The sequence below is a fragment of the Dreissena polymorpha genome, chromosome 2, assembly GCF_020536995.1.
Source record: "Dreissena polymorpha isolate Duluth1 chromosome 2, UMN_Dpol_1.0, whole genome shotgun sequence".
Classification (NCBI taxonomy): Eukaryota; Metazoa; Mollusca; class Bivalvia; order Myida; family Dreissenidae; genus Dreissena; species Dreissena polymorpha.
In genome coordinates, this window is record NC_068356.1 from 138,329,680 (window position 1) to 138,356,206 (window position 26,527).

At 34.7% G+C, this 26,527-nt stretch overlaps 1 long non-coding RNA gene across 1 annotated transcript; it reads right to left on the reverse strand.

Moving 5' to 3' along the window:
* Nucleotides 1–14,336: 14,336 nt before the first annotated feature.
* On the reverse strand, nucleotides 14,337–15,405 carry LOC127869178 (uncharacterized). The gene is made up of 2 exons (XR_008044460.1): nucleotides 15,144–15,405; nucleotides 14,337–15,013 (listed from the first exon to the last, which is right to left on the reverse strand). It is a non-coding gene; the product is annotated as an uncharacterized LOC127869178 (long non-coding RNA).
* Nucleotides 15,406–26,527: the final 11,122 nt, after the last annotated feature.

Consider the following 26,527-nt stretch of genomic DNA (forward strand, 5'->3'; position numbering starts at 1 on the left):
CATATTCTTGTCGTCTGTCAACCATCATATGAAATCTCTCGTTAACATCAAGAATGAACTTAGTGATTAAATAGCTCAGTCACATTACCATCTTTGTATTTAATCGTCCCATGAGGCAATTAGTGAATACAAAAATGGCATCGTTTTACCACAAATGAATATGAAGAACATAAAACGATATTTATTTAACATACGCATATTTCTATAAAATATACATACGTACAAAATAATACAAATATGTACTTTTATATTATATAAAAGTGGATACTTTACAACATGTTTAGGATTGTACCATATCAATAGGAATTATATGCACACATATACACATCTATATTGTAAAAATATGCAAACGTCAAATTTTACAACGTTTGACACGGCACAGAAAAAGGGTAAATCAAAAGACTTCGTCATCAGAAACGCATGCGCAATTTGGTGATTTGTTTGCATTCAGTAAATTAGTATGCTTATTTACATGTATTTGATGTACATTTAAACCACTTCAATGACATGAATCAACATTGATTGCGTGATTATAATTATAATGAAAAACCGATTCCCAACGTTCAGATGAACACTAGTTAGTTTTAAGACCTGCACAAGTAAACGCATTGATACGAACTTGTCCTGCAATATTGAGCATGCAGAAAAAACTACACTTGTAAGTGAATGCGTATTTGTTCAGCTTAATTCATTTTAAGTGTTTGTAGAGGATGTGTAATCATTTCACACCTCAATGAGCATTTGAGTATTGACATGTGATAGCAGCTACACTGCTGGAGCGTGTGCTAAAGTACTTTGTCACCAAATACCGATCCAATGTGCACATGAGGTTGCATACAGGAGAGTGTGCGCACATATGCACCGTGTGTAACAAAAGATTTGTAACTTCACCAGACTCAAAAATATACTAAAAATTGGAAAACATATGCACCGTTTCAAGTGCAGGATGAAGTTCGACAATATTGAAGATCTGACAAGACATATTTTGAGCCGCAATAACCAGCGCATATATGAGTGCCTAGTATGCAAGGTAATGTTTTCAAAGTCATGATTAAACGTCAAAAAATGCGCTTACCTCCTGCCAAACAGAGCAGGTACACTGAGTTATACGCAGTGTAATACCTGTAATATAAGTCGAACACATGTCTGCATGTTTATCTCTATGCGCATGCCCACTGACCGCTACCCGGCACTAGCACATGTTATCCGCCAGTTGTAAAATAAACGTCTTAGAAACAGTATGCTTGTGTTCTTTACTTGATTATCTAAATTTGCCTAATCACATTTGTGTTACTACAAAGACTATGTACATTTGTACGACAAACAAACTATAACTAGTTAAAACAGCATAACATAACATGGTGTCAGCGTAAAACATTACTAACTTTGAATTCTACTTTGTGTAAAACTATCTAAGAAAATGGAATTAACTGGAATAACACCTCCGTGTATGAACTTGACTGATTCAAATCTTTCAGAGCAATGGAATTAATTCAAACGACACGTGGAATTTATGTTCTCTGGACCTCTTTAAACCAAATGTGAGGTGGAGAAAGTGTCCTACGTATTACTATAGACAGGCGAAAAAGGAAGGGATATTCACTCCACGTCGGGTGACATATCTGAAGAAGATTGAAAGAAACTGGACATGTAATACACCAGAGTTCAAGCTCACGTACAGCCAAAGCTGAATATTTGCGAGATACAAATTCTACAACGAAATACAGGGCGACGATTCAATCGACGCATTCGTCACTCGACTACGGTTGACAACAAGAGACTACAACTTTCGCGACACGGACGTTATGATTCGCGACCGCATTGTGTTTGGAACGAATTCATCGAAGATTTGTGAAAAGGCTCATAAACATCGGAGCCGAATTAACTCTCGACAAAGCAATTCAGATTGCACAGTATTTCGAGTTCTCATAGAAGCAGCTTCGGACCATGACGGAACAGTACGTTCATCGTATCCATACAAGGGAGCAGGAATTGCAGTTCAACTGGAGCGGCAACAGCTACAGCCAGATAGGCGTTCAGGACCAAATACCGCCAGGATGAAGACGCGGGAACATTTCAAAAAATCGTGTGACTTTTGTGGAATAAAAGATCCAAAGACTGCGAAATGCCTAGCGAAGGGAGTGACATGTCACAATTGTTGCAAAAACAATCATTTCGCAAAAGTGTGCCGGTCGAAAAATGTGCATGAACAGTGTGCATGCTACACTATTGATTGCCATATTGATATGGTAAGCAAGCTTTCTTCTCATCCTGATCGTGTTCAATTAAATGTCGGCCCCTCCCGTTTCCCGATTCAATATAAAATAGACACAGGTAGTGCAGTCGTAGTTTTACCGCTTAAACACTTTCACACTTTAAATCTCAAAATTTCTTTAAATCTAAAAAAATCTCTTAAATCACTTTAAGATCGCCGTGGTGTAGTGGATATGGTGTGCGCCTAGCGATCGGGAGGTCATGGGTTCGATCCCCACTGTGGGAGCGCTCTTTAGATCTCCCCCATAGACACCAAGGAAAACGGACTCGAGAGCGTTTCATATAAGCTTAGGCTTGTTATGCAATCGAGCTTAAATAAATGGGTTTAAAAAAAATAATCTCAAAACCCCGTAGGAAGCGCCAGATAGCCGATTTATTCTAGAAACACTCTCCCGGTGAAAGGGATGGTCAATCTGACATAGAGATACAAAGATAAGATTACCGAACAAATATGCTACATTGTGGACGGTAATGCTTCCCCTCTGCTGAGTCTCCAAGCTTATGTTGATCTAGGTCTGATCACACTGACCTACTCAATGAATATGTATCCCAGAAATGTCCCTTTAGACAATGAATCGGTACTGAAAAAGTACAACGACCTTTTTCAAGGCGTGGGAACCATTCCAGGTGTTTTCAAATTACACATCAAGTCTGATGCCATAACTGTAATTAACCCCCCAAGGCTAGTACCGGTAGCACTTAAGGATAAGTTACATAATGAGCTCGAACGCTTTGAGCGTGGTGGCATAATTGCTAAGGTCACCGAACCTACTGACTGGGTGAACACAATTATAGTGGTATTGAAGCCCAAAACAGGCGATTGAGAATTTGCCTAGACCCGAAAACATTAAATGACGCCATACGACGACCACACTACCCAATGCCAACACTAGAAAACGTGACGTCAAAACTGACTGATGCTAAGTACTTTAGTACACTAGACATTACGCATGCATACTGAAGTATCCAGTTAGACGAAGAATCTTCATTGTTGACGACATTTAGCAACGTGTTTGGTCGTTACAGATGGTTAAGACTTCCTTTTTGAATTTCTGCGTCATCAGACCTATTCCGAAATAAAATGGACGAAGTATTTAATTGACTGACGGCCATGACAGCGCTTATCGACGATCTGTTGGTAACAGGAAATGCAAGACAGGAACATGACACACATTTGCTACATTGTCTCGATCGAGCGCGAGCAAATGGAGTACGGTTTAACCCGGACAAATGCTAAATCGCAGTTAAAGAAGTCACGTTCTTTGGTCATGTAATCAGCTTAAATGGACTGAAACCCGATCCTTCAAACATCGAAGCGAACACAAAGCTAGGTATTCCACAGAACAAGACGGATTAGGAGACCCTACTTGGCATGGTCAATTACCTGCAAAAATTTGCACCAAACCAAGCTGAAGTAACGAGTGCCATGATATTGTTACTTAAGAAAGACGTTGAATTTATCTGGGATCACGCGCAGACGGACTCATTCGACAAAATGAAGCACGTTATTACAAAGAGTCCTGTCTTAGCATTCTTTGACCCTAAGAAACCAGTTACACTTGAATGTGAGGCCTCAAAGTACGGTGTTGGCGCAGCCATATTTCAAGATGATCGTCCAATAGCCTATGCATCAAAACATTGACACAAACTGGAACTTGTTACGCAAACATAGAGTGTGAGATGTTGGCTATATTGTTTGGTTGCAGACGCTTCCATCAATATATTTACGGTAGACGTGGGACAGTACACTCAGATCACAAGCCATTATCAGCAATCATGAAAAAGTGACTTTCTATTGCTCCACCCTGTCTGCAAAGAATGATGTTACAATTGCAGGAATACGACCTTGACGTGCAACACGTGAGCGGGAAAGAAGTTCCAATAAGTGATCTACTTTCTAGACAACCAGTCACAGATTCATTTGAATTAGAAGCCCCTGACTTGCACGTACTCACTGTTATAAATCAATTTATGTTACTTACCGACGAATTCAACTTCTACGCGAAGCAACAAAGAATGACCCTCATATGCAAACGCTAAACGCCACTATCTTGGACGGATGGCCAGAAAAAAGGTCACAGTGAAATAGGTCAATTCTAGTATTCTGAAACCACAGGGATGACCTATCCTGTGCTGATGACTTGATTTTAAGAGGTCGAACATGTGTGATACCAGGACCGGTAAGACAGGAAATGATGCAATCAGTTCACAATAGCCACATGGGTATCGAGAAAACAATACTCAGTGCAAAAGGAGCATTGTTTCGGCCCGGCATGGCAAAACAATTAACATACTTTTTTCAAAATTGCAGTATTTGTCAGAAATACAGCCAGTCAAATAAAAAAGAACCACTGATCTCACATGAGGTACCAGAGTAACCATTGCAATATGTCTCTACTGACATATTCACGCTAAACAACAAAGACTACCTGTTTACTGTCGACGCATACAGCAATTATTTCGAAATTGACTCTCTACCTGACATGAAAAGTACAACAGTCGTACGAAAACTCAAATGTCAATTTGCTAGACATGGTATAACAGACAGACAATGCTGGTCAATACACATCAGATACAATGAAAAACTTTGCAAATGAGTGGAATTTTACGTAAGTATTTTCCAGTCCACTACATCCACAGTCAAATGGCCTAGCAGAAAATGCCGTGAAAACAGCAAAACATTTGCCGCAAAAAGTCAACGAAAGCGGACAAGATCCTTATTTTTGCATTCTTGAATACATAAACACTCCACTTAAGTCCGGCTACACCCCTTCACAACTGCTAATGGGAAGACGCACTAAATCTGTAATACCACACAAACACTGCCAAAAATAGGTTCACGGTGACAGATCTTACGCAGTACAAACGTGAAGCGGCGGAATTTATCGTCGTGATCGTTGAATGTTACGCAAAACCAATGAGAGCTTCCCGGAAATAACCGATTTTGAGCCTAACATCTTAACACAGACTTTCCCACAAGTAAACCCGAATAACACTCCCCACAGAAACAACTTTGATCAAGAGATTAACAGATCAGCAGCCCCAATTAATGGCCCTCGTCAGACACGATCGGTTGAGTTGTGAAGCCAAACAAACTGTATAGTGGTGATCAATGGATATGTAAATAGGTGTAAAATAGATACAGTTTATTGCTTACAAGTACAGCGTAAAACAACTATGCATGACTACTATCATGTTTAAAACAAAAATCAGAATTAAATATACAAATACTCATTTAATTTGAATTTATAAAGTTAACGAACAACTCATGCTCTTGAAATACACATTTGAAATGGTATTGAATTTATTATGCTTCGTATAAAAAAAATTCTTTAAAGAGAAGAGGATGTAATATATGTCGAACACGTGTCTGCATGTTTATCTCTATGCGCATTCCCACTTACCGCTACCCGGAACTAGCACATGTTATCTGCCATTTGTAAAATAAACGTCTTAGAAACAGCACGCTTGTGTTCTTGACTTGATTGTCTATAATTGCCTAATAACATTTGTGATACTACTAAGACTATGTACATTTGTACGACAAACATAACTAGTTAAGGTTCATGTAGAGGCTTCATTTTGAAAAATGTGGGACCCCTAGCATTGAACTCAAATTTGACTAAAGGAAGAGTGCCACATTGAAAATGTATACATATATGCTTTAAAGAATGTTTTCCCTTCAAACTGCTACCAATTTTGTACATCAACGTATCATACCATCCACAAAATCACTCAAAATACAAAGCGATTTTAACACTAAAATATACATTAATTTAAAAAATCTGAATCATGTTTATTCCACGTATTTCGGCGGAAAATTATATAACTAGTGAATAATAAAAACATTGACGAGGGCAAGTTACGCAAGTTACGCTTAAATAGTAAAAAAAAGTTTACATATCTAAAATATCAAAACTCGAACACATGTCATTTCATCACCATGGGGGCAGCCATTTTTAGATGGTCGCTTTAGCGACCGTCTAAAGTGCTTGATGTGAAATTCAGGTCGATACGGCCTAGGTATGATTAACCCAATACCCGCTTGAGTATCCGCGCAAGAAAGAGTTGTATAATTTATGCAAGAGGTTTGAGTTCTCCAATTATGTGTATTCACAAATGGAAACATTATATTAATATCGTGTTACATTCAATATTTTCGAACGGTGTTTTATAGAAAAGAATCAATAAACAAAGATCGTATTGTACGTGTTGCGGAGGAGATTGTTTATGAATGATTAAAATAGTCCACTTTCTGCTGCGTCTGCGTGACGTAGTATTTTTGCTCAGCTCATTCATAACTCTGCGGCTGGCGATAAACAAAGGGGAGTCCGGGTGAGAATAACGCACTAGTATAAGGTTACGCTTGTTTATATTCACAGGTCTCAATTAATAATACGTTGACCACGAGTTTAACAATTATTACAGGGATACGATAGACAACATAAAAAATGTTTCATTATCGCTGAAACTGTTAAAAACATTTAAATATAACAAGAATATTCTCTAAAAAATGTAGTCTTGCTGTTTTGAAATAAGGTTTGGAATTTTGGTTTCTAAATAACTTTATTCAAAACAAAAGTTTAATAATAGTGTTTTTTACTTGTTAGTCGCATATTTACCGCATTATAATGTGTGTTATAATAGGCAAACCATACATTAGTAAAATTCAATCTGCCTTCGCACATAGAAGGAATGGGTCAAATGGGTGCTGCGTTTCCTTTGCTTACTTAGTTAGAGGTCAATTCTTTACATAATAACAACCACAAGGCTTCGGCTTCAAAGGAATTGCGGAGCGATAATAAAAGTCGTAGTCGCATGGTATTTTCGTTTAGCGTCCTATTTTGTCACGTGGTTCTTTTTCGCGGGTGTTTTGGCATTCATGATATGAGGCTATTAATAGATGCGCCTGTCGATAAACAAAGGAAAGTTTACGGGTTATAACAACGCGATAGGTAACGCTCTCACATACAACTCAATGACGTAGTACAGGTCGTAAATTGAGAGATTCGGGAAAAAGTTAACGCTTATTTATATTCTCAATTTATAAAACGTTGAACATAAGTTCAACAATAACTTCAGCGATACGATAGACAAAAACAAAAAAAAATGTTTCATAATCGCTAAACCCGAATATAACAAACAATTTATAATAATAATACGAATGACCTGTTTCATAACCTCGTTCATGCTACTACAGCGGGTATTTCTAAAATCGTTCTTTGGTTCTGAACAGATAGCGGCGATCTTTTGTATTTACGGGTGCTAGTAACGCAAAAGAAGAAGGTTAGAAGAAGGTTTAGCTTGTTTATATTCACAGTTCTCAATACATAGACAGTTGGATATGAGTTCATCAATTACTACAGGCATACTATAGGCAACCTCGAAAATGCTTTATAATCGCTAAAACCGAAAACAACTTAATATATTATATTAAATATATTTATAACAATAAAGGACTTTCTTTTAAAAATGTAGTCGGCGTATACGCTGACTTTGAAATAAAGTTAGCAATTTACTTTTCTAAATAATAAAATACAATTAAACAAATGTTTAACTATTGTGTTGTGTTTTTTACTTGTAAGCTGCATATTCACCACATGAAATGTGTGTTAGCATTGTCAAACCACACATTAGTGTGAGTAAATAAAAATATACTACTGGAGAGCACTTCATATGTGTACTCATATGCCTTGTTATGAGTATCTTTCTTCACTATCGAAATATATCGTATGTTTATATTTGATTTAAACGCAGTTTTCTTTCGACACATTTATATCACACGTCAATAGCGCCGTCATGCGAAAATGGGTCTTATGCGTTTCGGCAAGCGTTTGTTAAACCCAACATGGGCTATTTATATGATGGGCGCATATGGAATAAGACCCATTTTCGCATGACGAGGATCATTGCAAATCTCATTGCGAATTGAAAATGCCTCATTTAAGAACAATGCTTTTTGATACAAAATTGAATTCAAAATAGCAAACTTGTTAATAATGGCAGCCTATCCACACATAAAGGAATGATTTCCAGACGTGCTGACCAAGCAAGGCAAACATTGTGGTATGATAATTAAACGATTTTCTCTTATCGTGACACTATACTATTTCGCTAATGATTGTTTTCTCATCTTGGAGTCGAAAGTGAAATTCTGCGAGATGGATTGTAACGCGTAATTTTAACAGGGCCACAATTTGTGTCGTTTGAGCATACAGAGAGAAGTCCGGAATTCTTTACACTGAACAGTGCTACATCCTTTGAATTGAATTGAGCACATACGCAGTGATGTAGCAAAAATTCAGAGGTTGTATCTCGAATCAGCTTATTAAATATTCGAAAATATTCATACGTGTCTGTTGGCGTTATGTAAAAGTCACTAAGATGATAACTGAAACAGCTACGCCTAAAAGCGCATTAGTGCTCTATACCTATGTTTATGTTAGCGTTGTTGACACCGTGTGAACTGCTCGGGTAACAAGTAAAGCATAAACAGCAATGTTTATATACTTTTATTCCTCCATATACAAGATACGAAGATTATTGTATATTTTGAATTTGTATATGGTGTCAAAAATCAAAAGTTTTGTACACGGATATTTCATTATGAATTTATATACTTGGTGAGATAGTCATTTGATATTAGAAAATTATTCTTTTAATATGATGGTGACTGCAAATTTTCTTTATATTAAGTTCTCATTACCAGTTTCATCATACTTTCTATGCTTTCAGAAATTCCAAAAAAGCATGTTGTTTTTATTTTGTCTTAATTATTTCTATGAAATAATAAGCATGATAAAAATTGCACACAACACACAAAATTCGACCCGTGCGCTATGACACACACTTAATAAAGTTGAATGGCGTGTGTTCATTTTAAACTTGCGATTGATTTTCAGAAATGAATCGCGTGTTAAATTATGCAATAGCGAACATCTTCAGTGCCTTCAGCGCTTTGATTAAATTAATTAAATAGAAAGAAACATGCTAAAAACTCACTCATCGCCTAATTGACATTCCAAACGGTTGATGATGACAAATGCATTGGATTGTAATCTTTCCGTTGATGTTTGCAAACTGCACGATCAGACTTCATAAACACTCAAAAGAATAACTATGTAAGAAGCATTTCACCAATGTTTACTAATGTTGTCGAATCACATGTACTTAATATTAGTGCGCATAAAATAGTACGCTTACAGACTGACAGAAAGATAGATACGTAACTCCGTTCAATTCATCACGGAAAGAATTCTTTTAAACGGAGTTTTTAATAACGAAAGTGAAAACAACGGAAATTGGATGGATATTCTGTGAGATGCACTTCGGCTCCAGAAAAACAATACAAATAAACTAAAAAAGACGTGTGGGAGACAATTTTCAGCTGGAAAATATTTGAATTAGGGTAAGTGATGATATCTCTACGTGGTCATTTCTGTTCTTTAGTGCGATCTCTTGCTGATTAATGTTAAGTGTTGTTTTACTAGTTGCCACCCAACTGTCAAAATCAGTATGTGTTTTCTCAGGTATGTGTATACACATACTTACCACTGCACGTGGTTTCGACCGATTTGTTTTGCACGTTTTTCTACGGAGCACAGCGAGGGCCACGCTTTCAAAATTGGTAGAAGTAATCGAAATATAAAATCAATCGGTTTGCCAATTTCTTTATATTCCTTTACAATTTTTCGTCTGCAATCTATTTTAATTTGAGATGATTTAAAATTTGCAATTTGGTTGAGAGGTAAATAACAAAATTGTTAAGCCTTTGAAATAGAAGTGTGACTCTTATTATCCACCATACCTGGATTTTTAAAAAGTAGTTACGTTTTAGTTATTTTGAGAACTTTGTTTAGGAAATTTATCCAAAAATGGCAGTTGAATAAAAACTCATTTGTTGTTTTATGACAATATTTTTCTGTGAAATGTTGCTAAGTTGACCTTGTATATGTATATAGCTTTGTATTTATGCAACTTAAAGTAGTGCATATCCTTCCTAATTTGAGATTGAGATTTTGTAAATTAGTGTAAAAATGTATTGGTTTTAAACCAAAATATGAATAAAGCACACACATATTGAATGTCAAAAACGTGTTAATGTTATTCTATCCGTCTTTAGCTTTGAAATGATATATAGTATGACCATATTGTACCACATTGAATCAAGAAAAACCAAAGCGAAGTTTTAATGAATTGTATCCCCCTCATGAACCTTAAAACAACATAAAATAACAATACCGATGTATAATCGCAAACGTTTCAAGTATAGGAATGGCATATATACATTTACCATGATCAAGCCAATTTATGATCAGTTAGTGAAATTGTTTGCTTGATGTTTTTTAATCAGCTAAAATAACAACGTTAAGACGTAGTTTCATATTACTTTATGATTCTATTTAGTTACGGGCGATGACGCACATTCGGTTTAAAATTTATTAATATCGTTTACAACCACAGAGTTCAGTAATTTAATATTTGGTGATATCGACTAGTTGTCCTCCACTGAGTTTGTTCAAATCATGCCCATGAGGTTAAAGAACACTAGCCACGCACAATGGGTCACATGATTTATATACAGTAATTTAAAATCGTCTTTGAAACCGTAAGGATCAGAGTTGTGTATATTTTGTGTTTAACATTTAACGGTGGTCCCGTTCAAAGTTTGGTACAAACAATGTGCCCCGCCCTTGGTGCAGAAGGATCCTGTTGGTTTAAGATCTAAGATTAAGCGATTGGCCTCCATTTTTGTGTCTGCTCCATATCTTCTTTTTTTACAGAGTTTATGGTTAAATTAAACTATATTACACAATTTTAGTCATTGATATGAAATGTAGAAGGGGTGTGTCAATCATGCCGGCTCAATGGTAGTAGATAAGCCTTCACTTGCTCTTATCTATTTCATACCTCATAAAACCGTTGAAATTATCATAATAATTTATTGTCATTAAGAAAATGCCTTAAAGCAATGAGTAAGTTATGCAAGGTCACAACTTAAATGTCAAATCTCGGCGGATGATATATATGTCTCCTAGCCATAAGTGTTTACCATCTTTTCGACTTCGTAAGATTATAAGATTGGTGTATAGCGTGCAGGCAGGAGTTCAACAAGTGGTTTCCGTTTTTACTTAAGTTTGCACTGAACTTTTTAAATTGACCTTTTGATTTAGTAAACTTGCATAAGGTCCTAGCTTCATATTGCCCTTAAAGTTTGTGTGTATTGGAATTTCATGATCACTTTCTTTTTGATTGCTTTAAGAGTAATGTGAAGGTTACTGTAAATAAAAATAGAAACACAGCTAACATTTTAAATTTTTATCATTTTGGGGGGAGGGATTTTATAACTTAAAAGGGGCATTTCCACGTTTTAGTGAATTGATACACTTATTTTTTTCAGATTTGCAAGTTTTCGTTGTAGTTATGATGTTTGTGAGAAAACAGTAATACTGAAGATTAACTATGCTCTAAAATATCCATTATATGCATCTTTTTAAAGTTTAAAAACCTGGAAATTATAAGGCGTTGCAACGATTGAATAATTTTGTGGGTTTTATATTGTCGTTATATTTGGTTATACTAGTAGGATTGCTTATTTTAAGTTTTTGATACAGCACTCATAGTATGAGCAGGGATGGTTGAGTGGTCTATAGATAGACTTTTACTATAGGGGTCAGTGGATCGAGCCCAGTTGAGGGTGTTTTTCTATTTTTTAATGTTATTTGTGTTTTTTACTGGAACATTTTATATAAAAAGTTAACATTTATAAATATAAAGCATTTAATGTCAAACCTTAACACATGCCAAAATCTGTGGAAAGGTCCTTTTAATTTGCATCGATCAATTATGATGAACTACGGAAAATATGTATTAAGCTTGCATGGGTCTTAGATTTGAAGTTAAGATTAATCAAGGTCAAGGTTACTAAAATAATCAAAATGGCTTATGCTGAATAATTTGCCTTTTGAAGGATATATTTGCGTAAGTAGCTGATGCGGATCGAATTTGGGATCAGTCGGGTCACCCATTAATTCAGCTGAAATACATACATTTGAAAGCAGGTTTAGCACTGAAATACTGTGTGCATTTAGCTTACATGCAGGCATAGCAAAATCGTTTGGAGCCAAAAGGGTTAAGGTAACTGCTACTAACAATATAAAATCAGTTTCTGATCAATAATGATAGTAAAGATATATACATGAAATTTGCATGTTACTTTTATGTATAACAAGCTTAGGATTTCATTACGAGTCAGTTTTGATTCTGTTACTTATAATAGAACACATGTTCAATCAATAATTTCAGTTTCAGTTTGGATGGATGTTTTTTCTCTAAAATAATGACTGGCGTTCGCTTACATGCAGATCTAGCTTTCGATTGCGAACCTTAATTAAGTTAATAATTTTAACGCTTTAGACCTTATTTCTTAGCGTTGTAATGTTACTTGTTTTACTAAGAACACTTGAATTCATACGCTACAACTCAAGAGTTCTATATGGTCAAGGAAATATCAATCTATGTCATATGAGTCATCACATCTGTCATCTGACGGGCCCTGAATGCAATTCCAGGCTGTGTGAAGGTAAGCTACTGCAATCACATTCAGTGCAATACCTCATTTCAAAATAAAATTTAGCGAAAACTGGCTTTCAATTTTTATTGAAAGCACACTACCCTTAACCAATCTATTATTTAATTCACACACAAGCTAGGTCTGAAGATAGCCAGCATACAAACACAATATCCATGTAACACATCATTACAAACCAAATTTATTGACCGGAAACCGTTTTTCTTTTATTAGTAACAGTTAAATTAAATTTTATCTCACTAGTCTCATAGGCAATCAAAAGCGAGGTTATATACTTACAAATGTATTATTGAGCGGAATAATAATAATGCTTTTTTATTGTATTGTATTGTTAGGAAGAGTGACATGAACCTAACTAGCCCCAATCACAATCTTAAATTAGGTCTCTATTCAAGCTCGCAATACCCAACATGTTTTAATAATGCTTTATACAAACTAAACGTATTGACCGGAGACCAGCCATTACAGAGCAGCCAACACTTATTTAGATAATAAGGATACTCCAGGGGAAACACATCAGAAATGCGTTACGCAATTTATCTGGTAATAAAACTTGGTTGATATTATATTACCCCTCATTTGACTACCTAGATTCAAAATGATACAAACGGACTTTATAATTTCGGTTCGTTTTTATATCGCAAGGGCTATAATTAATGCGATCTCGCTGGATATCGAACTTGGTTGAAAATAACCCTTAAACATAATTTCCAAGTTAAATGATGATCTGATTTAAACGGTTTTAGTTGTTAAGGGTATATCTTTCTCGTGGACGCTGCCCGCACTCACGCCTCGGATTTTCTTATTATTTGACACGTTTTGGACGGTCTTATAACAACGAATTCATTTTATCAAGTGATTAACAGAAAGCATCAAAGTATAATGTTTTCGGACAGCTCTTGTTTCACTCACTGTTACATCAATTTTTTAGCAGAGAAACTTTTTATGAAACTTAATAGAAATGACGTTTATTCTTTTGATAACATTTAACCAAACATCTGACGAAGTTTTTTTTAAATAATCGTGCTTGGTATAATTAAATTTAGATTTTCTAACAATGTTTTTCAAATGTTTGATAACCTGTTTAAATTAAACCAACGTTTTACAAAGGGATACTATTAACGCAGGCTTATAACAACTGAGTCAGGATTACGGGATGTATAAAACTAGTAATGTATAAATGAATTTGATAGATATGTATTATATTAAAATAATATGAATACAAATCTTTATTAATGGCTATTACAAACTTTTGTTGACTTTATATGAAACACTTGACAACTCCAACGTATGTATATTTGATGCGTTTGTAGATTTATATCGAAAGTGTTTTGTCATTTACGTTATTTAAAAACTTGCTTTTACAGTATTCTGTTCTTTCTCTCTGATGCTTGCCTATTACATTGTCCTTTTATAAATTTTGTTCTCTCTCTCTTGAATACTTGTAAAAGCCATTTAAGCCATTAACGCAAAAGGTATGACGTTTTATTGTGAGTTCATTGTACAACATTCAAGAGTTTGAATCAGTGATTTACTATTTAAATATTTAAAGTAAACAAGAGGGTCTATACCCCTCATGTTTGTGTGTAGAGTTCTCTTATGAGAGTAGACAATATGACAATTTCATTGTTCTCATGAAGTTTCTATAAACTATGTATTCCTCAATCGTGTCAGTTTTCACAACAAAAATATTATATAAGACTATTTTTAAATCATAATTTAACGATGATACTGAATAAATATTCGAACTTTTCACATTGTTATTTCTTAATATTTTAAGTGCGTGTAGAATATTGTTTGAAACCCATTGGCTATAAACAGAAGTGCAAAATAAAATCGATTAGTTTCGCATATTACAATTCAAGTATAACCAACAAATTACAAGTAATGTATTCAACTATTCAACTGTATTAAACTTGTTTTCAAACAAGACAATGTCCAACATGACACTCCAGAATGTTTCATATAGTCTACCGTCTAACCCGAGGTCCTAAACCTAAAAGGTCGATATCCATTTGTCCAACATCTTGGGCTGAAAGGGGACAGCATGACCCCGACCTGGTTTGAACAAAGTCCAGTTGTTATGCGAATATAGTCAAGTGCGATATCGCTGGCGGACCCTTTTCCCATCCTGGCCTCAAAGACGAACTTGAAAAAAGAAGACAAAATCAATAGTTGCCATTTCAATTCCAATACTTGCATTTTATTAACTGAACGATCAAATAAAGTGTTTGCGTACTTATATAAAAATAGATCAATACAAAACAAAATCACTTACATGGAATTCACCTTCCGTGAGTCTATCTGCCCGTACATTGGTCCGGACATTGTGCCACGTCTTTAAAGGCGACGTCGGGGTACAAAAGATGGTCGTTCTTGCTGATTGGGATGAGAACATTTGCAGTGACAATTCCGAAAAATCCCCGTTAGCGCTCCATATGAAGTAATAGAACTCAAAACAATATTGTCCGGCAGGAAAATTTGGGGATCTAAGTCTGGCGGTTTCACCTTCGTTGTTACTTCTGTCTACGAAGATGAAGTATCCTACGTATGTAAAATAGTGTACGAATAATACGTAAACTGAAACGGACACGCCCTATCTCTCTGCTCATATGGAATTAGTGATATTTTGAACGTTATATATCAAATGAGTGATATATTGAACGTCATTTATATACGTTCAATTAAACGAATGTTTATGGCGGCTAATTACTTTTGTTAACTGCCTCTAAAAGCCGCGATTTAAGTGTTTTCAGAATTGGACCATACACCACATATTTGGCTTAAATTTAACATATTTATAAACTTGAAAGTGATGTACACGTTAGCATATGTGTCATATTTTGGAAAATGCTATTTTTTAGTATTTTGGGGTTAATTTGTTTTGGGGGAGAAAAACACAACGCGCGACCTGTGTTGAGCTTGAATCCCAGTAGGGGTTTCAGAGGATGATTTAGTTGAGAAAATGAGTATATTTGATTTACTGTGTCCCCTAACTTAACCAAATAACTCAGAAATGTTCTTTAAAATTATGAAGTTTCTACATACGTTATGATACATGTACATGCATATTCAATTATGCAAGATCAATGTATACTTTGAGTGTATAATAAGACAGAATACTTAGAATGGACATCCAATTTTTTTTTGTCAGCCACTTAAACCATACATGCATACATGAACACATATTTAAATGCATTGGAATTACCATCGTGTTGTCAATACAATAAAGTCAAATTAATAAATGTGCAACAAAAAGAGGACATAGTGAATTAAATAATCATTGACAGTTTAAAATAATTTTATACATGAGAGAGAAAGAGTAATGCGAAATTGGGAAACTTCCCATTGATCTAACGCAGTATATGCTTTGGAACTGGAAACACATAGTTTTGGAAAGCTGCTGTTTCACTTCTCTCCTTCCCGAAAGCAGAAACGTGTACAAATAAATGACTTTACTTTTCTGTAGAATGTTCAATCACTTTATCTCAGTTGACAATTTTAATAATTTACTGGGACACTGAAGTTTTCATGTGTGTTGTTGACATTTAACAGAATATAATGTTAGATATCATTTCTCTTTACTGAGATGGTGTTATTTTCATTAATATCTAAGTTATTTTATTTTATTACAAAAAACTTACATGCTCGTAATAATGTAATATGAATTCTAAGCGATAAAATATTATGTGATATACAATGATGGAATAATAATTGTTGATAGGTTATGTGATTATGAAAGGAATTTTATTAATTTGTCAGCTTGATAAGACTGTTTTACAAATTTACTGAGTGCACGCAGTATCAGTTTGGCATGTTTATAGCTCAAAGTGACTGTCAACCATGTTTTTAATTTTAAATACTTCTTAATTCATACTTAATAACAGTAATTGTTCACTAATTGTCAACAACTAAATAGATCTTAAAATTGTAAACTGGTTGTTGTGTCTTAATGAGTACAGTTTTATATTGTTTTGTATTGCCCATTTTGGCTCGATTGGTCATTGTCGGCTCGGGTACTACTTTAAAGTATGTACCCCGGGTGCGGAAATACGCATTAAGTCACTCGGCAAATATAAGACTCTTTTCGAGTTTTCTTTCCGCCCAAAATCCGATGTTGTACAATGCGCTTCGAAATATCGTAAACGATATTATTTTTTTCTTTTTGAATGTTAAATTTCGATAATATAGAGATCATTCTACAGAATAATGACACGAATATTAACATAATTAATTTTTTTAAGCCGACAGCGGCCAATTTTGCGTAAGTATTCCCGGGTACGTTTTAATATACTTTCCGTAACCAGCTGAAGAGTAACAGCCCAAAAATTATTTATATGTTGTATTTTGTATATCTTACACTTTCTTTAAATAAAATAATAGAAAACTAAACAACACAATTAAAATGACACTTCCAATACAGTATATCCTGTTATAAGCGGCCAGTCTGAATTAAGTTCATGTCCCGGTACTTAATAAAAGTTATATTATTAAACTGATCATTTATCTACAGTCGCTATTTTTTTATATTAAAATATCAACTGCACTGAATTGTTTTAGGCTTTGAAATGCAAGTTGCACGGCCGGACTTCCAACTCGTTAAGTTGCAGATTATAGCCGTTATTTTAGTGTTTGCAAAACGGAACCATAATTCGTGTTGAAATTTCACATGTTTATGACCAAGTACGTGATCTACAAGCTGGCATATGTGTCATATCTGGAAAATAAATCGATTGATTGAGTATTTTGAGGAAATATCACGTGCGCAAAAAAATAATTCATACAACACGTCACGAACAGCGCAAGCAGCCATCTTCTTACACAGAACACAGACACCCTGGTAGGATAACTAGCCCTTGAGTCGAGTTTGCCCTTGGGTCGGACATTTTCATCTTTGTTGTTTGCAAAGATTAGTTTTGTTTGGCATGATGTGTACGTTATAAAGATCACTCTACCCTCAATAATGAAAATAGAATTTCGAATTTAATTATTATCAAACATTATATCACGCTGAATTTGGATTCGTAACAGGATTAATTACTTATTCTAACACGGCACGTGACTTGTTTTCTGTGTACAAAGAAGGAAAAATACCGTTGGTTATTCTGCATCAAACCATGGGCGAAGACCAATGTTTTGAAAATAGTTCTGGAAATTCCAAGAATTAGTTCAGTAAAATGCACGTGCGCTAACGCGCGATTCGGAAAAGAAATAAATTTCCGCGTACTGCAGTTCACTTCAACCCAAATAGTACTAAAATGTCATGCTTCGTTCAATAAATGTATTTGTGTTATGGTTATTTCCCTTTTATTCGAATCAATCAGAAACATATTTGTTAAAGTTTAGAGATCAGTATGACGTCACTTTTTCCGCGCACTGCTCATGAATGAAGATGACGTCGTTTGATTTTCATTGTTGTGATGACGTCACGTTTTCGCGGAAAAGTGGAGGACGTTCGGTTAATATAATTGTCATGTATAAACTTTAAATCGCGGATAACTTATTAATGAAATCGTGTTAGAATCTAAATAATCGACGTGTAAGCGTTGGTTATTGCGGTAATAACCAACGGTTCGTCGTTCCGATACTTGTTACCAAACCTATCGGGCTATGCCCTCGTGATTTAATTACTACGCATCGGAACTCCAAATCGTTGGTTATTACTCCAATAACCAACGCTTACACGTCGATTACTTCTTAATTCTACCACAGGCGCACACGCACGCACATTAGAATGAGAAGGGAGCTTACCGTGGGATATTAACCCATATACCAACGGTTGCTTAAAGTGACGTCACTTTGATTGTCCGCGCACTGTTTATGAATGAAGACGACGTCGTTTAAGTTCCATTGTTACGGTGACGTCACGTTTTCGCGAAAAAATGGAGGACGTTCGGTTAATATAATTCTTATTTATTACCTCCTCCCCCCCCCCAGAAACCTGATATGATGTGAAAAGTTGGACGTGCTTGGAAAAGATTCCGATAAATTTTGCTGTAGGGTAAGTAAATCCAGTTCTATAATTGTTTAAAGGCATTTTTGGATGAAAATATCTTTTGGAATATGTAAGGAGGTATTTTCTTGTATGTTATAAACATCCTGGTTATAATTATTCAGGATTTAGTGAAAAATTGCTGTTTGAAGTCGACGATGCAGGGATTTGTCCCATATTTAGCACTTTATTTACAAATTTATTGAATGGTATGCCAGTGAAAAAGATTATGCACCGAAATAATCGGTTTAAAGTAAATGTCATTTTCCCACTCATTTAATTTCGCAAAACCCTTCAGGCAAGTTAGAAACATTTGGTTGTTACGGTTAAAGTGAAATAACTTCGATGCTGCTGATTTTTCGATGACATTAATAGTTTATAATTTGAGGTAATGCTAGTTGCTGTCAAACAACCTATTTGTTTACCTGTTGCTGAATTGTGTCGATCGACAGTAGGTCCTGTCTTTCCGAATTTATCAGTCGGACCAAAATGCCTCTGAAAGTTGAAGGTACTATTGGGTGCTCTGGTCCATCCACAGAAGTCATCCTCAAAATCGCAGGTGACGGAACCGTCAGCGTTAATTATCTCTAAAATTAAAAATTCAAATACGTGTCTGTATATTCTGATGCGAAAATAGCAATGTTACACGTGCCATATTATTATGATGTGTATTATCCATCAATATTGTAAAATTTATCAATCAATATTGTAAATTGATAACATACAATGCCAGCAATGTATTAATAAAGTATCCCATCCGATATAAAATATTGATATAAAGTAGTTGATGTACGAAATATCAATATGCATAAACGGTATTTTACAGGACATTAAAATATGTAAGCGTGACAACGTCGCTTCTTAGTGATATTTTTTATGCAAAGCAAACAGATGACTCGCATTAATTTTAAATGAGAATGTTTGAACAACAATACAAACGGCTATCTGGTATTTTTATTTCGTCTTTCAGTGAAATAACCTCGCAGTAGTCTGCCTCAAATTTAGAAGAACTCTTTTTTATTTTACTCGTTGGGTTTGTACAAAAATGTCCTATATCCATGTTAAAATAATTCCTATGAGCTTCAATGGAATTGAACCAAGGCAACCCTTTGCACTTTTGATCCTCATTGTCTAAACAAACTGTATACTTTGTTTTATCGACCATATTATCGTCATATAATATTGTTGTTCGGTGGTGATAATACCCAGTAGATGGTTTATCCCGTAAAATGTCCTGTTTTCGTACAATTCTCCAACTGTTCAGCACATTCCTTGCATGATCATAAGCATACCTCTTGTCACCGACCCTCGGCATACCAAACGTAAACAATGAGAGTCTTGTATTTGGGACAATTCTATCTTTCACTAGGGCAGATGCTGCCAAAGATGCTATCGCGCCACCCAACTCTTCTGTATGCAGGGGTCATAAAGCCTGGTAAATGCGGCTCTAAAATACTCAAAGACATTTCCACTGGCGACGTCCCTAAAAGGTATAGGGTTTTTATAAGATGAAATAAACTGGTCGAAAACTTGCCAGAATCCATCTGATCCACGGAAGCTTAACACAATCATTTTTTTCGCATGCGAAATGGCCGTGTACGCAAAACATTCTTTGTAATCTAATATGAACGGACATTTTCTTCCAATTGCTTCATGGATCTCGAAATCATAACCTGGCGTATCTTTATGAATCTTCCGAAGACAATTGTGTAAATTCTCTGCATCAGCATAAGCGACCGCTGAAAGGTTCGCAAACAAAACAGCCATTTCCGGATTATAAGTAGCAGTGCTGCTTACATCCCGATAACATGTTGATTTTTCTTTAATGTTTATATCGTCAATATCGTCAATTTCGTTACAAGGGTTATTGACTGTTCCTGAAGTGTCCCTCACATTATGGCATTTTCTATCCAGAGGACACCAGTTGCATTCCACAATCTCACGAGGCACGAACAAGTTCTTATTTGTACATGACGAGCATGATTTTTGAGAGTCACATGACGCACTGTTTGTCCCATTTATAACGTTGAATAATATGACGGCTACCGTTATAACTCGGACTTGGGTTCTCATACATGCCATGATGGTATGTATATTGGCATTACTGTTTAAAGGTAACATAGCTTGTTCCTATCACGACGTAAAAGTGTGCTCACTCAAACAATTGACATACATACGCTGATGGTTTCTGCAAAAAATATTCGTTGTATGCAATGCGAGTTCATATATCGTGGGGTAAATTATAAATTATATGTACATTATATATACAAAATCTATAGTCGATTAATAACAATTTGTATCGAGCTATGTATGATTTGTTTGTGTATAGTTATACACTGTGTTAGCTTTAAATTTGCATCATTTTTAAACGAAAAACAACTTATAATACGTTACAAGGATAAATGCAGTTTGTATAGCTTTAATCCAACCAGAAGGAAATAATCATGTCATAGATGTGCATTTTACAGTACTACCAAACCAAATTAGTATTCTTAAAATGTATTTAGACATGAAAGCAACTTATTTAAAATATATTTATTTATATGTATATACAATTTTAAATAATAAGATTACGATGAAACAAACACTCATTTATGATCAAACTATAAAACAGTTTATATTCTACCTGTTCTGATGTGCTATTCCGAAATAAGTTTAATCTATGAAAATCTTGGATATAATAGTGTTATTTATAGTCTTCAATTAAGACAAGGAAGACTTTACGCCTGATTTCATTGGCCGAACCTGTATTTATTTTAACATGATAAGTGGGATTTTTTATTATTCTTATTTATTGCTTTATTGAGGAACCACTTAAGGTTTAAAATAATGTAAATACTCATGTAGTTGTAAATTTAACGTACAGGACAGAGTTGTTTGTCACTGGGTATATTTGTACCATTCGATATCACTAGCCACGGGATAAATTTATCTATTCTGAATGGATACATCTGCTACTGATAATAAATGACCAGCTTAAGTAGATATGATCAGAGCTTAGATATTTTCATCCATTATATATATAATATACATATATATATATATATATATATATATATATATATATATATATATACATACTAAAAATCCTTGCACGAAATTATCTGAAACAGCGACGACCTTTTAATCATAGTAATCATAGATACATTGGGTTAAGGTTTGCATTCGACATTATGTCTATATCCACTACAGATATTGTATTTAAACATTGCATACTATGTTCAGAGTCTTCATAATCAATAACTTGCAAAGACTTGATTTAACAACTTTTATACAAGTTATCGTAAATTATGTATTTCAGGATCAAGTTTTCGTGCAACAAGTATATTATTGTAACTTCTACAAACATTCAAAAGAAATTTGCCACACGTTTTACGGATCATAATTCAAGTCGTTGATAATGGGGTTTGACTATGCCCTGAAATGTTGAAAACTTATTTGTCCTTACAAATCCCATCCCGTCAGTCCGTCAGTTAGGCCTTCGTGTCCATTCCATTCATCCTTTACACTTTGACTGAATTTTATGAAAAATGCCTCAATATATAGGTCCGTTAGATAATTTGACGAGAGTATGAGTTGCAAAACGCCTGTTTACGGTCAAGAGTTAAAACCTTATGTACCCTCTGACAGATTTGATAAAACTTGGCTACACGGTTAATGTAATTAAGATAATGGGCATAAAGAATGAGTCAGTCTTGACGGCTCAATATAAAAATCAAAGTCAAATTTGAAGATCAATGTCATATATGAATGGAAAACGTATGATTCTCAATATTTCAGCTTAATATCTACTATACACTTGACAGATGTTTTAAACAAATAGGCTAACATATGTTTTAAGTACCGACTTTTTTCCAGCCAAATTGTATCAAACGTCTATGGCTAATTAAAGCAATCTCGAGTCCGTTTACTGGTAAGAACTAGTACTTTGAAAGGGATCGGAAGAATGCTTTTAAGATCTTAACTGTGACACCATATCAACCATGACCGGCGACAGTGTATTGGTATGTGGACTATGCTACAAAGTAAAAGTCATTTATACGATATTTGGAAGGCAAACACAAATCCGCTTACTCAAGGGAATTAGTTAAGCCTTTACTTTTCGTATCTGTTTTATTTCTGTACATCCAATGAATATTGTTTAAACTGTTTTGTCATTTAAAAACAAAACAACGCCAAATTGTCATTTGTTCATTATACCGGCTAAAAACCAAGGTCCCACCCTCAGGTCAATTGGGGATATAACTGTCCCTTAGACTGCTTTGTTTTCCAGGTAAGGTTACGAAGTAAGACGATTAGCTCATGTTATATTGGGCAGACAGGCATCCGATTATTACCTAATAATAACTTATGTTTCCTTTGCCCAATCTCAGTGAAAGTTGTGACATAGGAAGTTTCCACATAGTCCTAGCTTGTGGGTGTATTGTGGGGAAATCGGGTTACAGTCAATGTCAATATGTGTAGTAATAATATATGCAGACCTAGCTTTTCATTTCATACCCAATTTGGTATATATTTTTCCTTTTTGATAATTTCTTCTATTAAATTTTTAATTTTGTATAATATTTTATTGGTTGACAATAACATATTATTTTATAAGAGTGCATTTAGGTACGCAATATATCACTTACATTGCCGCAGTAATCCTATTTTAATTGACATTGCTTTTTTTATTAAGTATTGTAACGTCAGTGTTTTGCGCTATATGTGCAACAGCAATCACATGTAAACAAATTTTTTCTACAACTAAATTATTCGCTTGGAATTAAATACATGATCTTAAGATAAGTAAAGCCAACGATAGAGTCCAAGAACAAAAATTGTTATGAGAAGTGAAAATTGCACAATGTATTTTTAATGCAAGTATCTCAGAGTTCAATACTGGAAAATGATTGATAAGAAGCTAATAGAAACAACATCAACAGCGACAAAAACGTCAAAGAAGAATAGAAGCAACACTTCTATTATGATTAAAGATGATCATCAGAGTTATTTATTTAGTATGAAGCAAATTTCAACAAGAACTATTCATCCTTTTTCGAGGACGCTTTATCAATAATCTGTTGATATCTCCTCCGTCTTTCAACGGAATGACCTCAAAGTTATCAAATAGACCACCGTTTATAATCGATGTAAAACATAACAAACCATGACATGTTTGAACACAATTACACACAAATGTATGTCTTAACAATTGATAACGAGGCATGTGTAAAATACTGAAGTCATTCACAATGGGATACGTTTACTGAGTTTCATTCAAGGGTAAGTTTAAGGGTCGGATAGCCCATAACATGGATTTAGTACTTTGCAAACATCGTTTTAATGCTTTGATCACAGTTTTGCTAATTTTCTGTTTATAGCTTGTGTTATGTTATAAATGTAGTACTTAATAACAATAATTTATCTAATGGTACAGTTTCTGGTAATATATTGTTTGCTTTAAGGTAATGTACTTGTTTTGTGTTTCACTGTTTTGAAATCGCTGCCGTGCCATATATACCACATGGAATAGAAAGTGCTTTCTCCAGCTGATGTAGCTAAACGTTTTATGCTGTGTAAGACCGAAAAAGGATTAGGAACGCTGAGTACATTCGTTAATAACGGAATAGGTAGCGATGCAGCAAAGTTGCGACAAAGCTGTTTACACGCATGCGGGAATCATGGTATAAACGATTGTGAATGCTTATAGTTATAACAAGTGACATATATAAACGATTACTTACATGCAAATGCAAGGTTCTTCTTATTTTGGTCCCAGAAATAACTTTTTTTCTAAGGTGAAACAATTCGAATCAAACATTTTATGAATACGATTGATGTGTGAAAGTATGATGCGTGTTTTTCGCCTTTGTATTGCGTCTGGTGCTATGAGGCCATTGTCCGATGAAAACAGGGTTGGGAATCCCCTTTAGTTTGTGAACAGTCGTCAAATCTTAAATGTATGAAGTATTTATCGGTGCTTGTAACTTACTTTAATGACAAACGGAATTAAATTGATCAAATCGCTCATTGGATAATGGACAAACACGCTCAGAAGGGTAGTGTTTCCAGACGAACTTTCGTACATGGTGTGACTTGACTTTGTTGATGCTGTGTAACGTAACGAAAATTTGGGCCATGATTGAGTTAATATAATAATCGAAATTTGTTTCAACGCGTTAAACCATATTTCATACAATATTTAATAGGCATTCTTCAATAGGCAGTCACGCATAGATATTGAAGATTGTATGAAATATGGTTTATTGCGTTGCTACAAATTTGACTTTAATATTAATTCAATCATGCCCCAAAGTTTCGGGACGCTGCAGTGGCAAGCAATTCACCCCACAGATTGTTGCCCAAATAATTCAGTTCAACTGTAGAAGATGCAGCGGATTGGAAAACAACGTATGGCTGTCATTTATATAATTCTAACCTAAAACGCACACAAATTGCGCGAGTCTTTTTTGGATTTATCAAATGGACTTTATATGGTAAAAACCTCGATCCGTCTTGTCCGCCCGTCCGTTATTTTGTCAGTCCCTTTTTCGACCGTTTGTTAGAAACGGGGTCATTAGATTTTTCAAACAGTTCTGACAATATTTAGATACAATTCAGTACACTTAAAATAGCAATGTTATAATAATGCACGTTTTTATCAGAATTTAGACAGGTCAGATCACTGTTTCTAGTCGTTGAAAAACAACCTCGTAGTTTTACAGCTTAAAAGGTACATATGATTATGAAACTTGGTATAACAATTGGGCTTTATGTTTTCAATGTTTCAGTCTGTCCATGCTTACTCATGTGAACCTTCGAGAAAATAGTAGCAGTATATAAGTATGTTCATGAACATTGATTTAACTATCTTAAGAGATGAATATTCGTATGTTTAATACGAGATGACTGATACTAAACAGAACAACACTAACTACGTCAATCTTGTGATATCGTTTAACACATAACACAAACGATTTATATTTGTTTCAACATGTATACGTCTGTCATATTTCTTTTAAATACCTCATTTATTAAGTGCCATTGTATCGAAAGTCTTCAGCTTACTGGGTCCCCGGAAGTCCATTTCGTCGAAAGAACCAGTACTTCGTTTCTGTGGGTAAAAAAGCTACAGCAAAGTTTATTTATCAATGAATATTATGTTAGATAGGGACTCCAATGCTAGTATGTCAAACGCAAAAAAGTATGTAATTAAATGTATATGCGCATATTATACAATATCGATTAGTTCAATGTGTGTATGTGAACGTTAGAGATAATAACACTTGTAATGATTTACAGTGAATGAGAGATGGCGACACTGGAAAGTGAGTTGTCTAAAGAAAGGAATGTTAGTTTTGTAGATATAACAGAGACAAATAATCTTAACTTTATATTATTTATAATCAGAGTAATAAATTTTAGCATACGCCTAGACCGTGGTTGTAAATTTGAACGATCGATGATAATGGGGGAAGATGTTGTTAATCTGATTCGTTTGATTTATATTTACGAGGAAGTCAGATAGGGAATGAATATTAAAGATTCGTGTTTCTAAAGATTTATCTCATGCTGAATCATTTTAAGATAGGAGAGAATTATACACGTTTAAAAAACAAATAAGCACTTCAGGAATGTTGTCAATTTGGCTCCAGGAAATACACTTTATCAAATGACAGTGTTTGTTT